A 19,346-nucleotide genomic window follows, 5' to 3' on the forward strand; every position below is an offset into this window, starting at 1 on the left:
CCCAGCCATCCTGAGTGGTTCAGAATCTGAAACTCTGTATATCAGGGTCGAGGGGACGCAGAGGTGGGAAGCACACGTTTCCCTTCCTGTAAGGTGTCTCTTTTTCCTGCGGTACGTCTGTGGTCTGTGGCAACTCCTGGAGCCAGAACTCTCTTCAGAGGCAAAGTGATGTAGAGTCTTTGAGTGTGTGCTGTGTCTGCGGGCAACTCTGGGCTAATGAAGGCATTAAAAAAAAAAAAAGGGCAGCAATGTCTCCAAAGGGTGATATTATTCCAAGAGCTTAACAAAGATTCCCAGTACACCCTGGAGCTGTGGAGCAGCCGTGCACTGTCTCCTTGCTTCTAGAACCTGCCTGTTGCTTCTGTCAAGGTCACACTGTCCTTGCCACCCCTCAGTGCCCATCAAAACGGTGCACAGATAATAAAGACCGCAGCCGCTTGACTAATGTCCCCTGTACCCTGGATTTTCTTTTTTGCCTAAACTGCAAGAGGCTGCTTTGATTTTCTCTGGTGCATGAAATAACACCCACTCCCTGCTTATTAGAAGCAGGCAAAGATTTGTGGTAGATGATATCAAAGCTGAATTGAGAGCATTATTACAAAAAATTAATTATTCTCTAAGCTCTCCTTCATTCCCTTTTCTCTAGACTAGCGTGGTTTCTTCTGAAATCTTTCTGTAGAGCCATGTCATTGTTCATGCACAACTTTCCTCTTTGTATTCAGCTCTGATCAGACATTTGATACTTAACAAGGTTTAGAGTACATATAAGATCTTTTTAATTAGTCTTTTCCTTAAATATTAAAAATATTTATAATGAAAGGATTATATGATCACTGTAGAAACCTCAGAATATAACTAAAATACGAGAAAGAAAAGCATCCAGAACCCCAACATCCATAGATCCCTGTGAAAGGGAGCAAAAATTAAAATCTAAGTAACTGGAGAGATAAACCATTGTTCATAAGAAAATTGGCTTCTCTCTTTTGGGTTTATTTTCTTACTTTAGTATTTTGCCTAGAAAGCTGTCCTAAATCTTAGATCATAAATTCACATGTGTTTTTATTAGGTCTCCCGAATGTAGTTTTTACACTTAGCATTTTAATCTATCCAAAATATATATTTTGTACATTGGGAGGTAGTGATTTATTTTCCTGCTAAAATAGTTAACTTGCTATTTTTAGCACCACTTATAAAATAATACTTTCTTTTACCCCATGATTAGTGATGCCACCTTTATCATATACCAAGGCCTTTTTTAGATAGGTATGCATTAGATTCCATTTCTAGAGTATTTGGTTCCACTATCAATTCTTGCATGTGTACCATATTCCATTATTGTAGTGTCAACACATGTCTTATTATCTGGTAGTGCAAATTCACTTCATTACTTGTGTAATAACTTGTGTTAGTAGCTGCTGAAGCTCTGGCTGACTCATGGGATTGTATGATTTTGTGATGTCATCTGAAGGTATTAATGTTAAAGAGTTTACTTTTTTCAAAATGAACTTTGTTTTTTACTATAATGTATCACAAATGTGTTATAAAAATTTGGATGATTCAGGCAAACACAAAGGAAAACAAATCACCCCAATCCTATTACCAAGACAGAGTCATTTAAATATTCGAACCACAGCTCTCTGGCTGGTAAAACAATCACATTTAGGTGAGTCACTCCTGTTCATTTTTAAATTTCACATTCTGTTCAAGCTCTCTTCCTTTATCATTCTACCCCCGTCCTTCTTGCAGAAATCTAGACTCTTCCTTGTCATTCACCTTCTTCCTGGCACTCATGCTCTCTGAGAATCCTCTACTTAAGGGCTTTTTCTTGGTAGCACAAGCTCTTCCCTTGGCTTGGGCCTGGGTGAACCAAGCCCTTTCTTTTTTCTTTTTTTTTTTAAGTGGAGGAGGAAGTAGCTTTTTCTCAAAAGGTGATCTCCAGCTTCCTTGCAGTCTTCCTGTTACATGGACCAGGAGGAGGAGCAGCGTTGAACGTTGAGGTGGGGATGTCAGTGCTGCTTGCGCTAAACTGGTCCCTTTCAGGAGGTACCTCGTGGAAGTGGCTGGCTACAAGGCCACCTGAGCACTTAGGATGTTCTCTCCGTAGAGACTTGTTCTCAGCTATGACTCAGCTAGTCACCTGTTCTGTCACTTCTAGCGCCTAGCCTTGAAAATTCGAACTAATGAAGAAAATTAGTAAAAATACAGGAAAAACTAGGGACAGGTGAGCACACAAAATGTGTGCTATTACTTCTTTGAAATTCCTGGGGGTAGCTCAATTTACGTAATTGGCTGTGTGTTTTCTGGACATAGTAGGAAAAAACCATCACTCATAACAATTTTACTCGTCTATCTTTAAGGAAAACAAAGTCGTTGCTGAGAAGTAAAACTTTTCCTGGTACTGAGATAAACTGCTCCCTTGGCTCTGATAGAGAGAACCCTATTTTCTGCAGCGAACAATGTCCTCAAAGTTAATGTGTAACTTTTTTCTTTCCATAATGTGAGTCAACGGGGTAAATGTAAAATGCGGTATGGTGAAAGCAGTTCTTTGGTGGGAAGGAAGCAGACCACTGTGTCCAGATTAGGTAAGCTGCATTTTGACAAAATACATTGATGTGAGCATAGACTTTTTTTTAAAAAATGTTTTATTAAGGTATAATTGACAAAAAGGAATTATATATATTTAAGGTGAACAACTTGATGTTTTGATATATGTATACATTGTGAAGTGATCCCCACAATGAAACTAATTAATACATATAGTATTAATACACAGTTATCATTTTCTTCATCTTTTTTCTCTTTCTCTTTTTTTTGGGGGGGGCGGGTATTTGTGGTGAGAATACATAAAATCTACTTACTGTCTTAGCAAATTTCAACTATATAATCTGGTATTGTTAACTTCAGCAAATTTCAACTACACATGATATTGTTAACTTTAGTCATCATGCTATACGTTGGATCTCTGATATTACTCATCTTACGTAACTGAAACTTTGCACACTTTGACCAACATCTCCCCATTTCCACCCACCCCAACCCTGCTCCCAACTTCTGGCGACTATCATTCTACTCCATGCTTCTACGAGTTTGACTGTTTCAGGTTTTGCCTATAAGTGGGATCAACAATCTGAGCATACATCTTATATCTATAGGAAAACAGAGACTGCCTGACAGTCCTTTATAAATTAAATCTCTCAAGTAGGTTTTGATAAAATTCAGTGTCAGTGAATGCAACATTATCCTTTCAGTAATTGCTGAAGCACAGGTAAGTCATGTTGCTAGGCAAGTGCAGACCAATGCACTTCAGAGCTAAGCGGGGAGTACGTATAAGTTTGGCAGTTTGTGTAAGTTGAGGAGCCCAGCAGGATACATGCCACATGGAAAGCTCCCCTGTTTCCATTTGTAATTGGGTGGAGACCAGGCATGATCAAGACTCTTCTTGAATAATAGCTTTAGTTTTGCTCTGACACACAGACAAATGGGCAAAGGTGGCCTGTAATTTCCACTCCGAGGAAAATGGCCTCATCTGGAGATCAGGAGCCAATCCCCACAAGCACTGTCTGCAGATGAAAAACTGTGTATGTGTATGTGTATGTGCTGTTAGTTTTCATTCATTCAGTAATATTTATGGAGTACCATCTATGCATTTGGCAACATTCTCTTAAAGTGTGTCAAATATTTTTAAATAAATGGACATTCAGAGCAGAACTCTTACTCATGGGAGATGTACAAAACTGTATTTTGATGTTTAGGAAGTTCTCACGCTTTAAAAATTCGGGAAACATTGCCAAAGGCAATTTCAGCCCGTTGGTCCTTAGATGTTATAAAGCATTTGCTTTGACAATTAAAAAAATCTTAGTAAAATTCCCATGATAATAGAGCATGTACTGAAACTTCTCAGTCAAGTCGGTTGCCTTCGTGAGACCTGAAAGCTTGGTGACGGGCACCACTTCTGTCCCGGCTTCCTTAGGGCTCTACTGAATGTTTTCCTTGGTGGACATTGCTGTTCATGTTTTACTCTGTTAACCAAGGGCACTTAAATTTGAAAATGAGTAGGAAAACCTCCTGGGATTTGTCCTACAAACTGCCAAGTAGCTTTTTCTTTCTGCTCTCTGCCCTTGACTTCTTGGTTTCTCTTTCTCTCTTTTCCTGGAAGGAAAAGAAAGAATTCTTTGGTTGTAGGTGTGCCAATAAATGTCCTTAACTTGGCTTGCCCTCAGCAATGAACCCAAGGAATTTTGCTGCATTATTCTGGGTTGAGTTAATGGGTGCCATCAATTTTTCTTTTTCTTTTTTAATGATATTTTGTACTCTTAAAGCATTTTTTGGTCTCTGTATGCAGGGAGAAAGCACCTCTAGAAGTGTTGTGTTGGCCTGAAGATGCCCTTCCTCCTTCTCACCCTCTCCCTTCTCTCCTCCTCTGCTCTCTTCCCCCTTTTACTGCTCTCCTCACCCCTGCACGCTCCTTCTTTCCTTCTTCACCCCGTCCCCCTTCTCTTTTTCTCCTCTTCTGATTCCCTATTACTTTCACAAAAGCTACAGCCATGGTCCAGTTATTATTATTTTGGTAGATTCTCTGTGCTTCCCACGGGCTGCAGGATTACTTCTGAATTGCAACAAGACATAAGTCCTGCTATTTTTAACATCCTAAATGGTTCTACAATCCGTCCACCTTTCTTAAGTCCACAGTCATCTATTTAGCTCAAGCCGCCCTTGTCTCTAGCCTACAGAAGATTACCTTTCATAAAAGAATGTTTGAGAATAAGATAGTGTGTTTGCCTTACTGCCAAAAATGACTCCTAAGCTGAAGAATGGCAAACATCCCAGGACAATAAATTAATGGACTTTAACAACATTCCTCTGCATCCTACCATTTCTTGGGTAAGATATAGGTGTGCAAAGCCTTCTTAACCCTTGGGTGATGTTTCTCTTGTAAAGAAAAGCTGAAAACAATAATTTTGGATTTCTAGTAAGATTCAAAATGTTCATACAAAAGAGGCAGTCTTTCCCTCAAAGAAATATGAGAAATAATGAAACTTCTGCATTTTCATTTTGTTTTTCAGTTCATATCAGATCAGATCAGTTGCTCAGTCATGTCTGACTCTTTGCGACCCCATGAATCGCAGCACGCCAGGCCTCTCTGTCCATCACCAACTCCCGGAGTTCACTGAGACTCATGTCCATCGAGTCAGTGATGTCATCCAGCCATCTCATTCTCTGTCCTCCCCTTCGCCTCCTGCCCCCAATCCCTCCCAGCATCAGAGTCTTTTCCAATGAGTCAACTCTTCCTATGAGGTGGCCAAAGTACTGGAGTTTCAGCTTTAGCATCATTCCTTCCAAAGAAATCCCAGGGCTGATCTCCTTCAGAATGGACTGGTTGGATCTCCTTGCAGTCCAAGGGACTCTCAAGAGTCTTCTCCAACACCACAGCTCAAAAGCATCAATTCTTCGGCACTCAGCCTCCTTCACAGTCCAACTCTCACATCCATACAGGACCACAGGAAAAACCATAGCCTTGACTAGACGAACCTTTGTTGGCAAAGTAATGTCTCTGCTTTTGAATATGCTATCTAGGTTGGTCATAACTTTTCTTCCAAGGAGTAAGCGTCTTTTAATTTCATGGCTGCAGTCACCATCTGTAGTGATTTTGGAGCCCAGAAAAATAAAGTCTGACACTGTTTCCACTGTTTCCCCATCTATTTCCCATGAAGTGATGGGACCGGATGCCATGATCTTCGTTTTCTGAATGTTGAGCTTTAAGCCAACTTTTTCACTCTCCACTTTCACTTTCTTCAAGAGGCTTTTTAGTTCCTCTTCACTTTCTGCCATAAGGGTGGTGTCATCTGCATATCTGAGGTTATTGATATTTCTCTCGGCAATCTTGACTCCACCTTGTGCTTCCTCCAGCCCAGCGTTTCTCATGAGGTACTCTGCATATAAGTTAAATAAACAGGGTGACAATATACAGCCTTGACGAACTCCTTTTACTATTTGGAACCAGTCTGTTGTTCCATGTCCAGTTCTAACTGTTGTTTCCTGTCCTGCATACAAATTTCTCAAGAGGCCGATCAGGTGGTCTGGTATTCCCATCTCTTTCAGAATTGTCCACAGTTTATTGTGATCCACACAGTCAAAGGCTTTGGCATAGTCAATAAAGCAGAAATAGATGTTTTTCTGGAACTCTCTTGCTTTTTCCATGATCCAGCAGATGTTGGCAATTTGATCTCTGGTTCCTCTGCCTTTTCTAAAACCAGCTTGAACATCAGGAAGTTCATGGTTCACATATTGCTGAAGCCTGGCTTGCAGAATTTTGAGCATTACTTTACTAGCCTGTGAGTTTTTCAGTTCAGTTCATTTCAATTCAGTTGCTCGGTCATGTCCGACTCTTTGTGATCCCATGGACTGCAGCACACCAGGCCTCCCTGTCCATCACCAACTCCCAGAATTTACTCAAACTCATGTCCATGGAGTCAGTGATGCCATCCAACCATCTCATCCTCTGTCATCCCCTTATCATACCACCTTCAATCTTTCCCAGCATCAGGGTCTTTTCAAATGAATCAGCTCTTCGCATCAGGTGGCCAAAGTATCGGAGTTTCAGCTTCAGCCCTTCCAACGAATATTCAGGACTGATTTCCTTTAGGATGGACTGGTTGGATCTCCTTGCAGTCCAAGGGACTCTCAAGAATCTTCTCCAACACCACAGTTCAAAAGCATCAATTCTTCGGTGCTCAGCTTTCTTTATAGTCCAACTCTCACATCCATGCATGACTACTGGGAAAACCATAGCTTTGACTGGATGGACGTTTGTTGGCAATGTAATGTCTCTGCTTTTTAATATGCTGTCTGGGTTGGTCATAGCTTTTCTTCCAAGGAGCAAGCGTCTTTTAATTTCCATAAAGAAAGCTGAGTGGTGAAGAATTGATGCTTTTGAACTGTGGTGTTGGAGAAGACTCTTGAGAGTCCCTTGGACTGCAAGGAGAGCCAACCAGTCCATCCTAAAGGAAATCAGTCCTGAATATACATTGGAAGGGCTGATGCTGAAGGTGCAACTCTAATACTTTGGCCACCTGATGTGAAGAATTGACTCATTTGAAAAGACCCTGATTCTGGGAAAGACTGAAAGTGAGAGAAGGGGATCAGATGGTTGAGAGAAGGGGAACAGAGGATCAGATGGTTGGATGGCATCACCAACTCAATGGATGTGAGTCTGAGTAAGCTCTGGGTGTTGGTGAGGGACAGGGAGGCCTGACGTGCTGCAGTCCATGGGGTCACAAAGAGTCGCACTTGATTGAGCAACTGAATTGAACTGAACATGCATAATACTACATTATATATTTTTATTTTTGTTTTATTTAATGAACTCTATACAATATTAAAAAGCCTATTGATGAAAGTGAAAGAGGAGAGTGAAAAAGTTGGGTTAAAGCTCAACATTCAGAAAACGAAGATCATGGCATCTGGTCCCATCACTTCATGGGAAATAGATGGGGAAACAGTGGAAACAGTGTCAGACTTTATTTTTCTGGGCTCTAAAATCACTGTGGATGGTGACTGCAGCCATGAAATTAAAAGACGCTTACTCCTTGGAAGAAAAGTTATGACCAACCTAGATAGCATATTCAAAAGCAGAGACATTACTTTGCCAACAAAGGTCCATCTAGTCAAGGCTATGGTTTTTCCTGTGGTCCTGTATGGATGTGAGAGTTGGACTGTGAAGGAGGCTGAGTGCCGAAGAATTGATGCTTTTGAACTGTGGTGTTGGAGAAGACTCTTGAGAGTCCCTTGGACTGCAAGGAGATCCAACCAGTCCATTCTGAAGGAGATCAGCCCTGGGATTTCTTTGGAAGGAATGATGCTAAAGCTGAAACTCCAGTACTTTGGCCAGCTCATGCGAAGAGTTGACTCATTGGAAAAGACTCTGATGCTGGGAGGGATTGGGGGCAGGAGGAGAAGGGGACAACAGAGGATGAGATGGCTGGATGGCATCACCGACTTGATGGACATGAGTTTGAGTGAACTCTGGGAGATGGTGATGGACTGGGAAGCCTGGCGTGCTGCGCTTCATGGGGTCGCAAAGAGTTGGACATGACTGAGGGACTGAACTGAACTGATACAATACTATGTTTAATCTGTTTTAATAATTTACAAACATTAACTTATTTAATAAATAACATAGAAAGTGAAAGTCCTTATTATAATAGTACCATTCTGCAGAGATGATCATGATCAGCCATTTGAGAGATTTTTTGATACCTTCTTTTCTTTTTCTTGAATGTATAATCATGTTTTATGTTATTGTTGCCATAATTGCTATCCTTATTTGTATTACAGTGAAATAACATTCTTTTGCAATTTCCTTTTTTACTTAGCTGTATCTCTTGAGCATCTTTTTATATGAGCACATTATTTATATATCATTGTGTTCAATGGCTGTATAGTTTTCCTTTGTGTAAATAAACCGTAATTTATTTAGTCATATTGGTATTGAAGGAAATTTGTGCTGTTGACACCTTTTTACTTATAAACTTTGCATTGTATGGGACTGCCTTTGAAGGCTAAGCTCCTAAGAATAGAAATGCTGGCTCAACATATTTTCAAATTATTCTCCACTAGGGAGACCTGGGTTCTATCCCTGCATTGGGAAGATCTCCTGGAGAAGGGAAAGGCTACCCACTCCAGTATTCTGGCCTAGAGAATTCCGTGGACTTCTCCATGGGGTTGCAAAGAGTGGGACACAACTGAGCAACTTTCACTTTCACCTTTTCACACATCTCCTCTAGCAGTGTATTAGTGTACCTGTATCCTCACACCCATGTTTATATGGATATTATAAATTAAAAAAAAAACCCAAACAGATAGGCAAAGAATAATAAAAGAAAAACTGCATGTGACTAAGGTATTAAAGATGAAGAAAGAAAAGGAAGAATTAAAGGATAATAATGACAACTGATAGAGAAAAAAAATCCACATAGAAGCCTGAGTGATCGAAGGAATAGAGAATTTTAAGTGTCTGTGTTTAGAGTACTTGAAGTTCAGCTGCTCTTTGCAACTATACACGTGAAGGTCTGCATTTTTCCTATGTTACCTTTCACAGCGTGAGGTCTACCCCAGAGAAAGTAAGCTGCTGTGCCCAGCACAATGCTGGTATATAGTTGGTGTCAATGAATATATATTTCTCTTTTTATTTGCTGGGAGGCCCCCTGGTAAAGGAAGAGAATGGATGACAGACCTGCTACAAACCATCTGCTTTTCAGCATCATAGAGTTTCAAAAATGAAAGATTAATCATGGTAATTTATTTAGTGATTCATATAGGAAAGTGCCTTGTGTGCAATTTATCAATGTATTGACTCTCAGTAGCAAAGTCTTGCTTGTGTGCCTGAGTAATGTATATATAGACAGATAATTATGACTTGCCACAATAACTGCTGAGATAGGACATGAACATTTTGGTTGATCTGTAACTGATAAAACTATCCAAATCTCAGTCCACTCTTCCATGCTCCTAATAAAAATAACATTTAAAAATATCAATAGGGATGTTGAAATGGGTAAGGATTCATGTTCTATAGTATACTGGGTATCCTATATATACACAGTCAATTTTTTTTACCTCCCACATTTATCTGTCAGGGTTTTAGTTTCCTCCCTTTTTAACTGATTCCAAGCCAGAGAGCCTCGATAATGCAAGTGGTTTGAAAATGCTCCGTTTGGTAGATGTACTGGTTAGCGATGAACAGCTGTCTCCTAAGGTGTTTAGAACGATGAGGATCCTTATCATGCCTGTCTTTCGCTTTAGACTCTTCATGTCACTGCTTTGATCAATCAATCCGTGGTCCATGTGGAAGGGAGCTGTTGTCTGTCCTACCTTGTGAGGGAGCTTAGCTAATCAGCCCTTATTAATTAGTCACTAATCTGTGTTGTGTAGCAACAACTGTTTTCACTAAGCGGTGCCAGCATTAATTGATGGAGGACAATGAGCCCCTCCCTAATTACAAAGAAACCCTGCTCCTTACCTGTGATCCCTAATAGATGAAGGGCCACCAGGAGACGCCTGGGACGGGCAGAGGATGGCAGGGTCTAATTTGTTTTCTAACCTGCTTCTAAGGAGTTGTTTAATTAATATGAGATCAGCATGTTTAAAGGCTTGAACAGGTGCAAACACACACTTGTAACCAGCTGTGTAATTGACCGCAGAGGAACAAGCCAGAGCTAAGGATACAAAACTCACTAATCACCTGCTCACCTCCTACCTGTGGCTGCTAAGACGTCTCTTCTTTTTAGCGCGGGACTCTCTGAATCTGTCTGGAAGGCCATATTGTATTGGGAGGAGTTTAAATTACAAGTCTTCGATCAAAAACTTGTAAACTGGTTCATCTCTGTTCATTACTCACCATCAAATTGCTGTTTTTTTCTCTTGTTTGCTTTTGGAGTCTTCCTAAAAATCTGAGGTTCCTATCGATTTTGGGTATGATTCTGGGTAGATAGGTCTCCAGGTTCAAACCTCAGAGTCAAAGAATTCTAGAGTTCTAGCAGTCTGGAGGAGCAGCTAGCTAGTCCAGGGATTAGCTAACTGCAGAACAGAGCCAGTCCAGCCTGTGACTTGTTTTTGTAAATAAAGCTTTATTGGAACACAGGCACGCTCACCTGTGCACGTATTATTCATGCCGCTTTAGTGCTATAACAGTGGACTTCAGGAGCTGTTTCAGAGGCCATACGCTTCCCATGTGGCTCAATGGTAAATAATCTGCCTGCCAAGCAGAAGACTCAGGTTTGATACCTGGGTTGGGGAAGATCCCCTGGAGAAAGAAAGGGCAACCCACTCCAGTATTCTTGCCTGGAAAACCTCATGGACAGAGGAGCCTGGTGGGTTACAGTCCGTGGAGTTGCACGGAGTTGGACATGACTTAGCAACCAAACATCTGCAGCTGCAGAGGTCATATAATTCACAAAGCTGAAATTGTTTACTACTTGGTCCTTTATAGAAAAGGTTTGCTGACTTTTGAGATCAAGGTTTCAATCCATGCTATGTTTTCCAGCTTTTGCTGTAAAGTTCAACTTGTTTTCAAAAAAGATGTTAGATATCAGATGGGGTTTTGCAACACTCTGTTTCGTTGTGTTTTTTTTTTTTAATTAATTTTTATTGGAGTAGAGTTGATTTTAAATTTCACTTCAAATCAAATCAGAACCAAAATAACAAACACTTATTGGGTAATTGCCATGTGTAGTATTCTGATTGTATACATCCTTCAAGTCATGGCTAACCATACCACCTCAGGGAACTCCTCTTCCCGCACCCTGCAAACAATAGAAACTCAAGAGTCTCACAACACAGTTTAGGACTTAAATATGTACTGCCTTTTACTGATCACCACTGTTTCTAGTGAAGTAGAAGTGTTGTCTCAACTGAATTATAAGCCCCTTGAGCATAGGAACCAGTTTTTAAAAAATTATGTATTCTTCACAGTGCTTCTCCTTTCCGTTACCCAGAAAGGAGAATGTGGCAATTAAAAAACTTACAGGATTGAATATTAAGTATAGAGGAAACCTAAGAATGCTTTTAGGCAGATGGATAAGACACTAGTAGAGATGAACAGATTGAAGGACTGTGTGAGAAGGTAAAATGTAATGAAAAGAATATTTATGACACATTGTTCCAGAGGCTGGTGAAATTGACTCAGAAGCCCAGGAACAGGGGGCAGGCTTATTAAGGAGCAAAGAGAGGTTGCAGATGCAGAGCAAATGGGCAGGGATAAGAAAGTCCCTCATCATTTATTTCCCTGGGAAAATCCAAAAGAGGCAATAAGGAAGGAAGGGGACTAAATGGGAAGAAATGGAGAGAACGAGTCTTTTGTAATCTCACTCACTCCACTCTCTCTTGCTTTTTCTTCACCTCTCAACACTCCAGAGAGTTAAAACTCAAGTGCAAGCTGTTCCCTCTTCTTTGCAGTTAACACCTACCTCTCTTTGTCCACCTCTTCCTACTACTTTTCTTGGCAATCTAGGGCTTTAAGTAGGTAGGTCTTAGTGAGGCATCTTTCTTTTTAGATTTAGACATATTCTTGGAATTACGGGGAAAAAGAAATGGTAACACAGGGGAATATGGGGAAGAGGAAGAAACCCACAGTTAATAATCACTTTTTTGGGGCCATCTGCTAGGATCTTTACCTAAGATGTTTCATTTAATCACAATCATCCTCCTTAAAGATTTTAAATGTCTGTGTAAAGTCTCAAAGGCATTAACTAGCAGAGCTATTGCGCAAACTCTGGTCTCCAGAAGCCAGAACTCAGGCTGTGTTTTTACATCACATTGCCATTCAACAGAGTGTCCTGTCTCCTAATTATGAAAGATTTGTTTTCTTATGTGTTCTGGTATTTAATATATAGGTATTTTCATCACTTGATGATATCTTGCCAAGATCTAGTATGTTTTAAATATGGTTAGTTACACAAGTGATACAGTTTATGGTGAAAACCACTGAAAAGTACTCATAAGCAAAATGAAGAAAATAAAAGATCATCCACCATCCGATGTGCCATGATTTTTAAAATCACAAAGATGTAAAACAGGCTTCCCAGGTGGTTCAGTGGTAAAGACTCTGCCTGCCAAGCAGGAGACATGGGTATGATCCCTGGGTCGGGAAGATCCCCTGGAGAAGGAATGGCAACCCACTCTAGTGTTCTTGCCTGGAGAATCCCATGGACAGAGGAGCCTGGTGGGATACAGTCCACGGGGTCACAAAGAGTCAGACATGACTGAGCGACTGAACAACAGCAACAAAAGATTTAAAACAATCCCTCTTCCATTGCGAAATATTTTGAATAAGAATATAAGCTTAAGTCCTCACTCAGAGATGTAGGTGGACATGGACTAATGAATCAATGGCCTAGAATTTCATCCCTTGACCAAAGTATTAGTTTTAGGCCTTCTTGTTGTGAGGTCTGTGTTTTGTTTTCTTTTCTTCCCTAATGAGCGATTGAACCAAAGGATCAGGTTTAATTATAACTCGAGTCCCTTTCTGTGTGTACATCACTGCAGACCTAATTGTAGGCTGGCATCCCTGTGGCGGCCTGAGTGGTCATTAGCTTGCTGATAACGGACCGCTCTTGTCAACAGGGCCTCATTAACCATTGTTTTTTCAGCAAAATAGTCGTAACGGTTTGAACTTGTGATTGAGGACGCACTGGGCTCGTGGTGCTAAGGGAAACTTGTTAGATAGCTAGAACCAAGGACTTTCGGTTCCAATAAGTGATGCTCTCCAGGGAAGACCGGCCTCTGGCCTGCAATGCCAGGCATGTGATGTAACGGGAGGAACCCTGACCAGAGAGTGATCGGGCCAGTGTTTTAGTTTAAGCTCTGCAGCAGATTTTGGGCTAATCATTTTGCTTTCTATCTTCAGCTTTTGCATCTGAAAATGAGAAGGTTCTACTCAATGATTAGTGAGATAACTTTTGCAAATAAAAATAATTTTGCATGATGCTTATGCAGTTTTTTTCTTTTTTGTGTGTGTATCCATGATTTTATCTTCTTAGGTTACACACTAGAGGGCAGTGGTACATTAATATTATAAACTATGGAGGTGCTTAGTACTGCGCTCAGCTGAAATTCATAGATGTTTGGATCAGTAAGGGAATTCATATACTTATATACTCATATAAAATATAGGAAGTCGTTTTGTAGTTTCTCCAGTTGATGCTCATCTTGTCCTTTTTGACTGTTTGCAGTGTTGGGAATCTTGCTACTTCACAAGTCAGCTTTTTCTCTTGTTCTATTAGAGTTATTTCTTTAATCAGAGAAAAATCCACCTACCTACAGCTTCAACCAACTGGTCCCATGGCAAGACAGGAAACTCTGTTGCTTATTTCTTGGCACTCCAGATATTTCCTAGACTCATACTACTGAATCAGAGAAGGCAATGGCACCCCACTCCAGTACTCTTGCCTGGAAAATCCCATGGACAGAGGAGCTTGGTAGGCTGCAGGCCATGGGGTGGCTAAGAGTCAGACTCGACTGGCTGACTTCACTTTCACTTTTCAGTTTCATGCATTGGAGAAGGAAATGGCAACCCACTCAAGTGTTCTTGCTTGGAGAATCCCAGGGACAGGGGAGCCTGGTGGGAGGCCGTCTATGGGGTCGCACAGAGTCAGACATGACTGAAGCGACTTAGCAGCAGCAGCAGCAACAGCATACTACTGAATAGTGCAATTACCATTTGTTGATAATTGAATACTCTAAATTTATGATCTAGTGTGTGTTAGATGGGCTTCCCAGGTGGCTGAGTGATAAAGATTCTGCCTGCCAAGCAGGAGATGTGGGTTTGATCCCTGGGTGCGAAAGATACCCTGGAGGAGGAAATGGCAACTCACTCCAGTATTCTTGCCTGGGAAATCCTATGGACAGGGGAGCCTGGCGGGCTACAATCTATGGGGCCACAAAAGAATTGGACACAACTTAGTGACTAAACAGCAGCAGTGTGTCAGGCACTGTGCCAGGCATCTTATTTGCATTATTTTATTGTGAAAATAAACTGTGAGGGAGATTTCATCTTTATTTATTTTTATTTTATAGAAGCTCAGACCAAAATCATACAACCAATAATAAGTGAAAATGGGACTTGAACCTGGGTCTATTTAAAATTCTTGCCCCTGGCTACAGCATATCATCTCCTTTTATAGATGTGACAATCAAGACCCAGAGAGACTAAGCAACTTGTCCCAGGTCACACTGCAGGATAGAAAAAGAGTAAGAACTAGATTCTAGATCTTTGAGGTACACATTTAGTTTTTCTTTACCTTACAGTATAGTACATTCAAGACCACTGCCATTACTTCCCAGGTCCTCTCCTCTATATATAAATTGTTCCCTTTTCTCATCATTGTTATTCTGATGGTTTCCTTGCTATACTCTCATGTCCTCTGAGCATACTCTTAATTAGCTGCATCCTTTCTAAATTATAAAACTCAGAATTGAAAACAGTACTCCATCTAAATAGCACAGAAAGCACTGGGACTATACTTCCTGTCATTTGGACTTAATTTTCCAATTCACATCTCCTAAGGTTACATTAGCATTTTAGTATACTGTTGGCTTATTTCAAGCATAAGGTCAACAATACCCTTTGTTCCATTTCATTTTAATTTTTATGAAATGTAAGAACAAGACAAAATGATCCTGTCACATTCTTATTGATAGGAAAAAATCCTCCAAATCTGATGAGGAGTCCTTCTGAGTCAATAATAAGTTATGGAAAAATCTTTTCTTAAGATAATCAAAAGGTGTGAATGTGAAGATATTCCAGTTTCTGGGATCGTGACTGGATTCATGTTGTATGTCAATGTCCATGGTTTTTTTTGCTTCCTTTTGCTTTTCTCTCTCTCTCTTCTTTTTTGGTAGAAATGCATATTGACTCCATGCGGTGCACTTTTCTGTTTTTTTTTCTCTTTTGCCATAGTACCACCTTGACATCTTTGTAAGAAATGCTGCCTGAGATGTGCTGTTGATCAGGGAGCCCTGCCTTTTTCTAGCTAAGAGATGGGTGTGTGAAGCCATGCTGTCTGTTCTAGGACTAGGAATCTTGATTTGAGTGGTAGAGGATAGAAAACATGGAGGCTTGATCCCTCCTGATGAGACAGTAGCGTCCCCTGCTCAGTCGGCCTATTAGATCCTTATTCTTCAAAATTTCCTTTGAAATTTTCTGTGAGCCACTTCATGTATCTTTCCAATAGTACGTATGTGTATGTGTACATATATACATATGTATTGGGCTTCCCTAGTGGCTCAGACAGTAAAGAATCTGCCTGCAATGCAGGAAACCTGGGTTTGATCCCTGGGTTGAGAAGATCCCCTGGAGGAGGGCATGGCAACCCACTCCAGTATTCCTGCCTGGAGAATCCCATTGACAGAGGAGCCTGGTGGGCTATAGTTCATGGGGTCACAAAGAGTCAAACACGACTGAGCGACCGAGGACGCCCACACCTAGTATTCAGCCTTTCCCTTCTCCAAGGGATCTTCCCAACCCAGGGATCGAACCTAGGTCTCCCACACTGCAGGCAGATTCTTTACTAATTGAGCCACCAGGGAAGCCCCCTAGTATTCAAGACCTAATAATCTGAATGCAACTTTCTCTTTCATTTCCTGATATTTCTCTTTGTCAGGCTGTAACACTCTTCTTGTCCTCCCCTCATCTCTATTTATTAATGATCAACACATTCTCATGGGCTCTGCTGAAATGACATCCACTTCATGAAGCTTTGCCTGATATTCCCAGTTGTAGTTGGGAGCTTGCCCTCTTTTATTCTTTTACAGCATTTACAGGTTTATGTCTTGAAGCATTAGCACAGTTATCGTGTCTTATCTATTGAATTTGACAAGCTCCAAAGCAAGGAATGATGGAGAAGGCAATGGCAACCCACTCCAGTGTTCTTGCCTGGAGAATCCCAGGGATGGGGGAGCCTGGTGGGAGGCTGTCTATGGGGTCGCACAGAGTCTGGCACGACTGAAGTGACTTAGCAGCAGAAAAGCAAGGAATGAGGCCCCTCAATCTCTATCACATGCTTTTCACGTGGAAGTTCTTTGAAACTCATCAGTATATACTTACATAGAGATTTTGGGAGGTGAGGACGTAGAAGATAAATGTTATTATGAAACACTTGTAGAATTTCCCTGAGATCACATTTCTGTGTGGCAAAAATCATAACATTTCCTACTTTCATTAATACAAATGAAATATTTCATAAAATATATTATAAGCAATTAAGAAAGACCCCTAGTTAACTTATCATGCCACAGGATTTTGACTGAACAGTGATTTTTGTCTCATCTTGATTATTGCCAAGGTTTATTAATTAGGTATGATGGCTACTTTATATACCAAATTATATAGATAACAATCTGTTATAGAAGTACTCCCTACATCTGCCAATTTGTAAATAATAAAATGTCTGGTTTGATGTAGACAGATGGATATAGTAAGACAGCATGAACATGAAACACTGTCTCATGTATTTATAGGCATTATCTGTATAAAGTAATTTTCTCATCAAATAAAGTTAGAAAATTCTAGATTAAATTTTATTGAACTTCAGGATTCCTCAGAGTCTATTGTGTAGTAGTGTATTTTAGGAATCTTTAAAAGGGAGCATAAAATATTCAGCATTTTTTCCCAATTCTTTTTATGCTTCAATTATTTTATTTTAATTTGCAGAGCAGCTCACATTGATAACTTCCTTGCATTATTATTTGGGAACCCACTCGCAAAACTCCTGTTCAAATATTTGGAAAAGTGGCAGTTGCCATTCCAATGGCCTGAATTAAATGTGAAACTGATCAACACTAAACATTAGATATCTTATGCTGCTGCTGCTGCTGCGTCGCTTCAGTCGTGTCTGACTCTGTGCGACCCCATAGACGGCAGCCCACCAGGCTCCCCCGTCCCTGGCATTCTCCAGGCAACAACACTGGAGTGGGTTGCCATTTCCTTCTCCAATGCATGAAAGTGAAAAGTGAAAGTGAAGTCGCTCAGTCGGGTCCGACTCTTAGCGACCCCATGGACTGCAGCCCACCAGGCTCCTCCATCCATGGGATTTTCCAGGCAAGAGTACTGGAGTGGGGTGCCATTGCCTTCTCCATGATATCTTATACTTTCACCCAATAATGAAAGCAACACTCATGGTCACAACTTCAAGTTTGCATATAGTAGATTTGTAATTTCTGATTCCTCCAAGTTACTAAGAGCTTTCTTTAGGATGGAGCAGGGAAGTTGATGGACAAAAGACCCAACTGATCACTTCACTTGGCTGTGGTTAGCCCTTGCTGTCCAAGGATTCAGGTCAACCCTCATTGCCTGAGCAGGACGTAGACCCTTGATGGAGCTCCAGTGGGACATTTCCTTTTACAGATCTTTCTGGAATATAATGTGTTCAGATGTGTGGTAGCAATTTAAATCCCACTACTTAGATTACTGGTAATTGCAAGAGGTCATATCAAGGAGATGGAAAACCAAATATTTCTCTGCCATGCAGGTTAGTTTATGAGGCCAAGAGGATGCTGTGCCTGACATTGAATTCCTTTGGGGAATGGGGATGGTGGGAATGTGGCTGTGTGAATTGGCATTAAAAGACATACATGTCCCTAACTAGCCCTTTTTAATTTATTTTTTACTGGTTTTCTGGATGATTATCAATTCTACACCTCATCTCATTCCATCTCTTTTCTGACTGTCAATGAGAAGAGAAATGCTTTTACATACTTGTTCAAACTTGGATTAAAAGGGCAGCAGCGGAGTCAAAACTCTTTGATGTCTTTACCTTCAGTCAGTCTCCTTGGCAGCATATTCTGTATTTCATTAAAGTCTTTCCTCTTTTCATTCCATCAGGACCCGTGTAGATGTTGACTTGCTTCCAGTTTGGATCTGAGGAATTTGTTTTTTTACTGTTGTCTTAAAATAAAATGCAGTGTGGTCAAATAGTTTTGAAGGATTCGTTGTCTGAATATCCAAGGAATGATAAAATATCTTTCTAAGAATGTTGATTCTTACTTTTGCTTTTTATTAGCTATATACCCTTATTATCTTCTTCCCTGGTGGCTCAGAGGTTAAAGCGTCTGCCTGGAATGTGGGAGACCGGGGTTTGATCCCTGGGTTGGGAAGATCCCCTGGAGAAGGAAATGATAACCCACTCCAGTACTCTTGCCTGGAGAATACCATGGAGGGAGGAGCCTGGTAGGCTACAGTCCACAGGGTCACAGAGTCAGACACAACTGAGCGACTTCACTCACCCTTATTATCAGTCTTGTACTTTGCTCGACTCAGAGTTTTCTTTCTTTTTTTTTTTTTGTTATTTATTTATTTTTTTGACCATGCTGCCTGGGATGTGGGATCTTAATTACCCGACCAGGTATCGAACCACAGCCCCTTGCAGTGGAAGCATGAAGTCTTAGCCACTGGGCCAGTAGGGGAGTCCCAGAGGTTTCTTTCTGAATCTTACAATCAATGTCCAGATGATTACAGGGATGCATCCATTTCCCTTAATCACTGGGGTAACAGGCATTTACTAAATTCTTCAGATCATTTCTTCTGATTTAGGTATGAGGTCCTCTTTCATATATGTTCTATTTTTATCTATTGTTGAATCATACTGTCTTTGTCATCATTTAGTTGCTAAGTTGTGTCTGACTTTCTTGTGACCGCATGGACTGTAACTTGCCAGGCTCCTCTGTCCATGGGATTTTCCAGGCAAGAATACTGGAGTGGGTTGCCATTACCTTCTCCAGGGGGATCTTCCTAACTCAGGGATCAAATTTGTGTCTCCTGCTTGGCAGGTGGATTCTTTAACACTGAGCCACCA

At 40.8% G+C, this 19,346-nt stretch overlaps 1 long non-coding RNA gene across 2 annotated transcripts in view; it reads left to right on the top strand.

The window, feature by feature from the left end:
- Positions 1–1,639: 1,639 nt before the first annotated feature.
- LOC102410567 overlaps positions 1,640–19,346 on the top strand; it is a 126,880-nt gene continuing 109,173 nt past the window's right edge. For both annotated transcript variants that reach the window (XR_328789.4, XR_006639925.1), the window contains exon 1: positions 1,640–2,582. This is a non-coding gene — a long non-coding RNA (uncharacterized LOC102410567). The remainder of the gene's footprint in view (positions 2,583–19,346) is intronic.

The sequence above is a fragment of the Bubalus bubalis genome, chromosome 2, assembly GCF_019923935.1.
Source record: "Bubalus bubalis isolate 160015118507 breed Murrah chromosome 2, NDDB_SH_1, whole genome shotgun sequence".
Taxonomy (NCBI): Eukaryota; Metazoa; Chordata; class Mammalia; order Artiodactyla; family Bovidae; genus Bubalus; species Bubalus bubalis.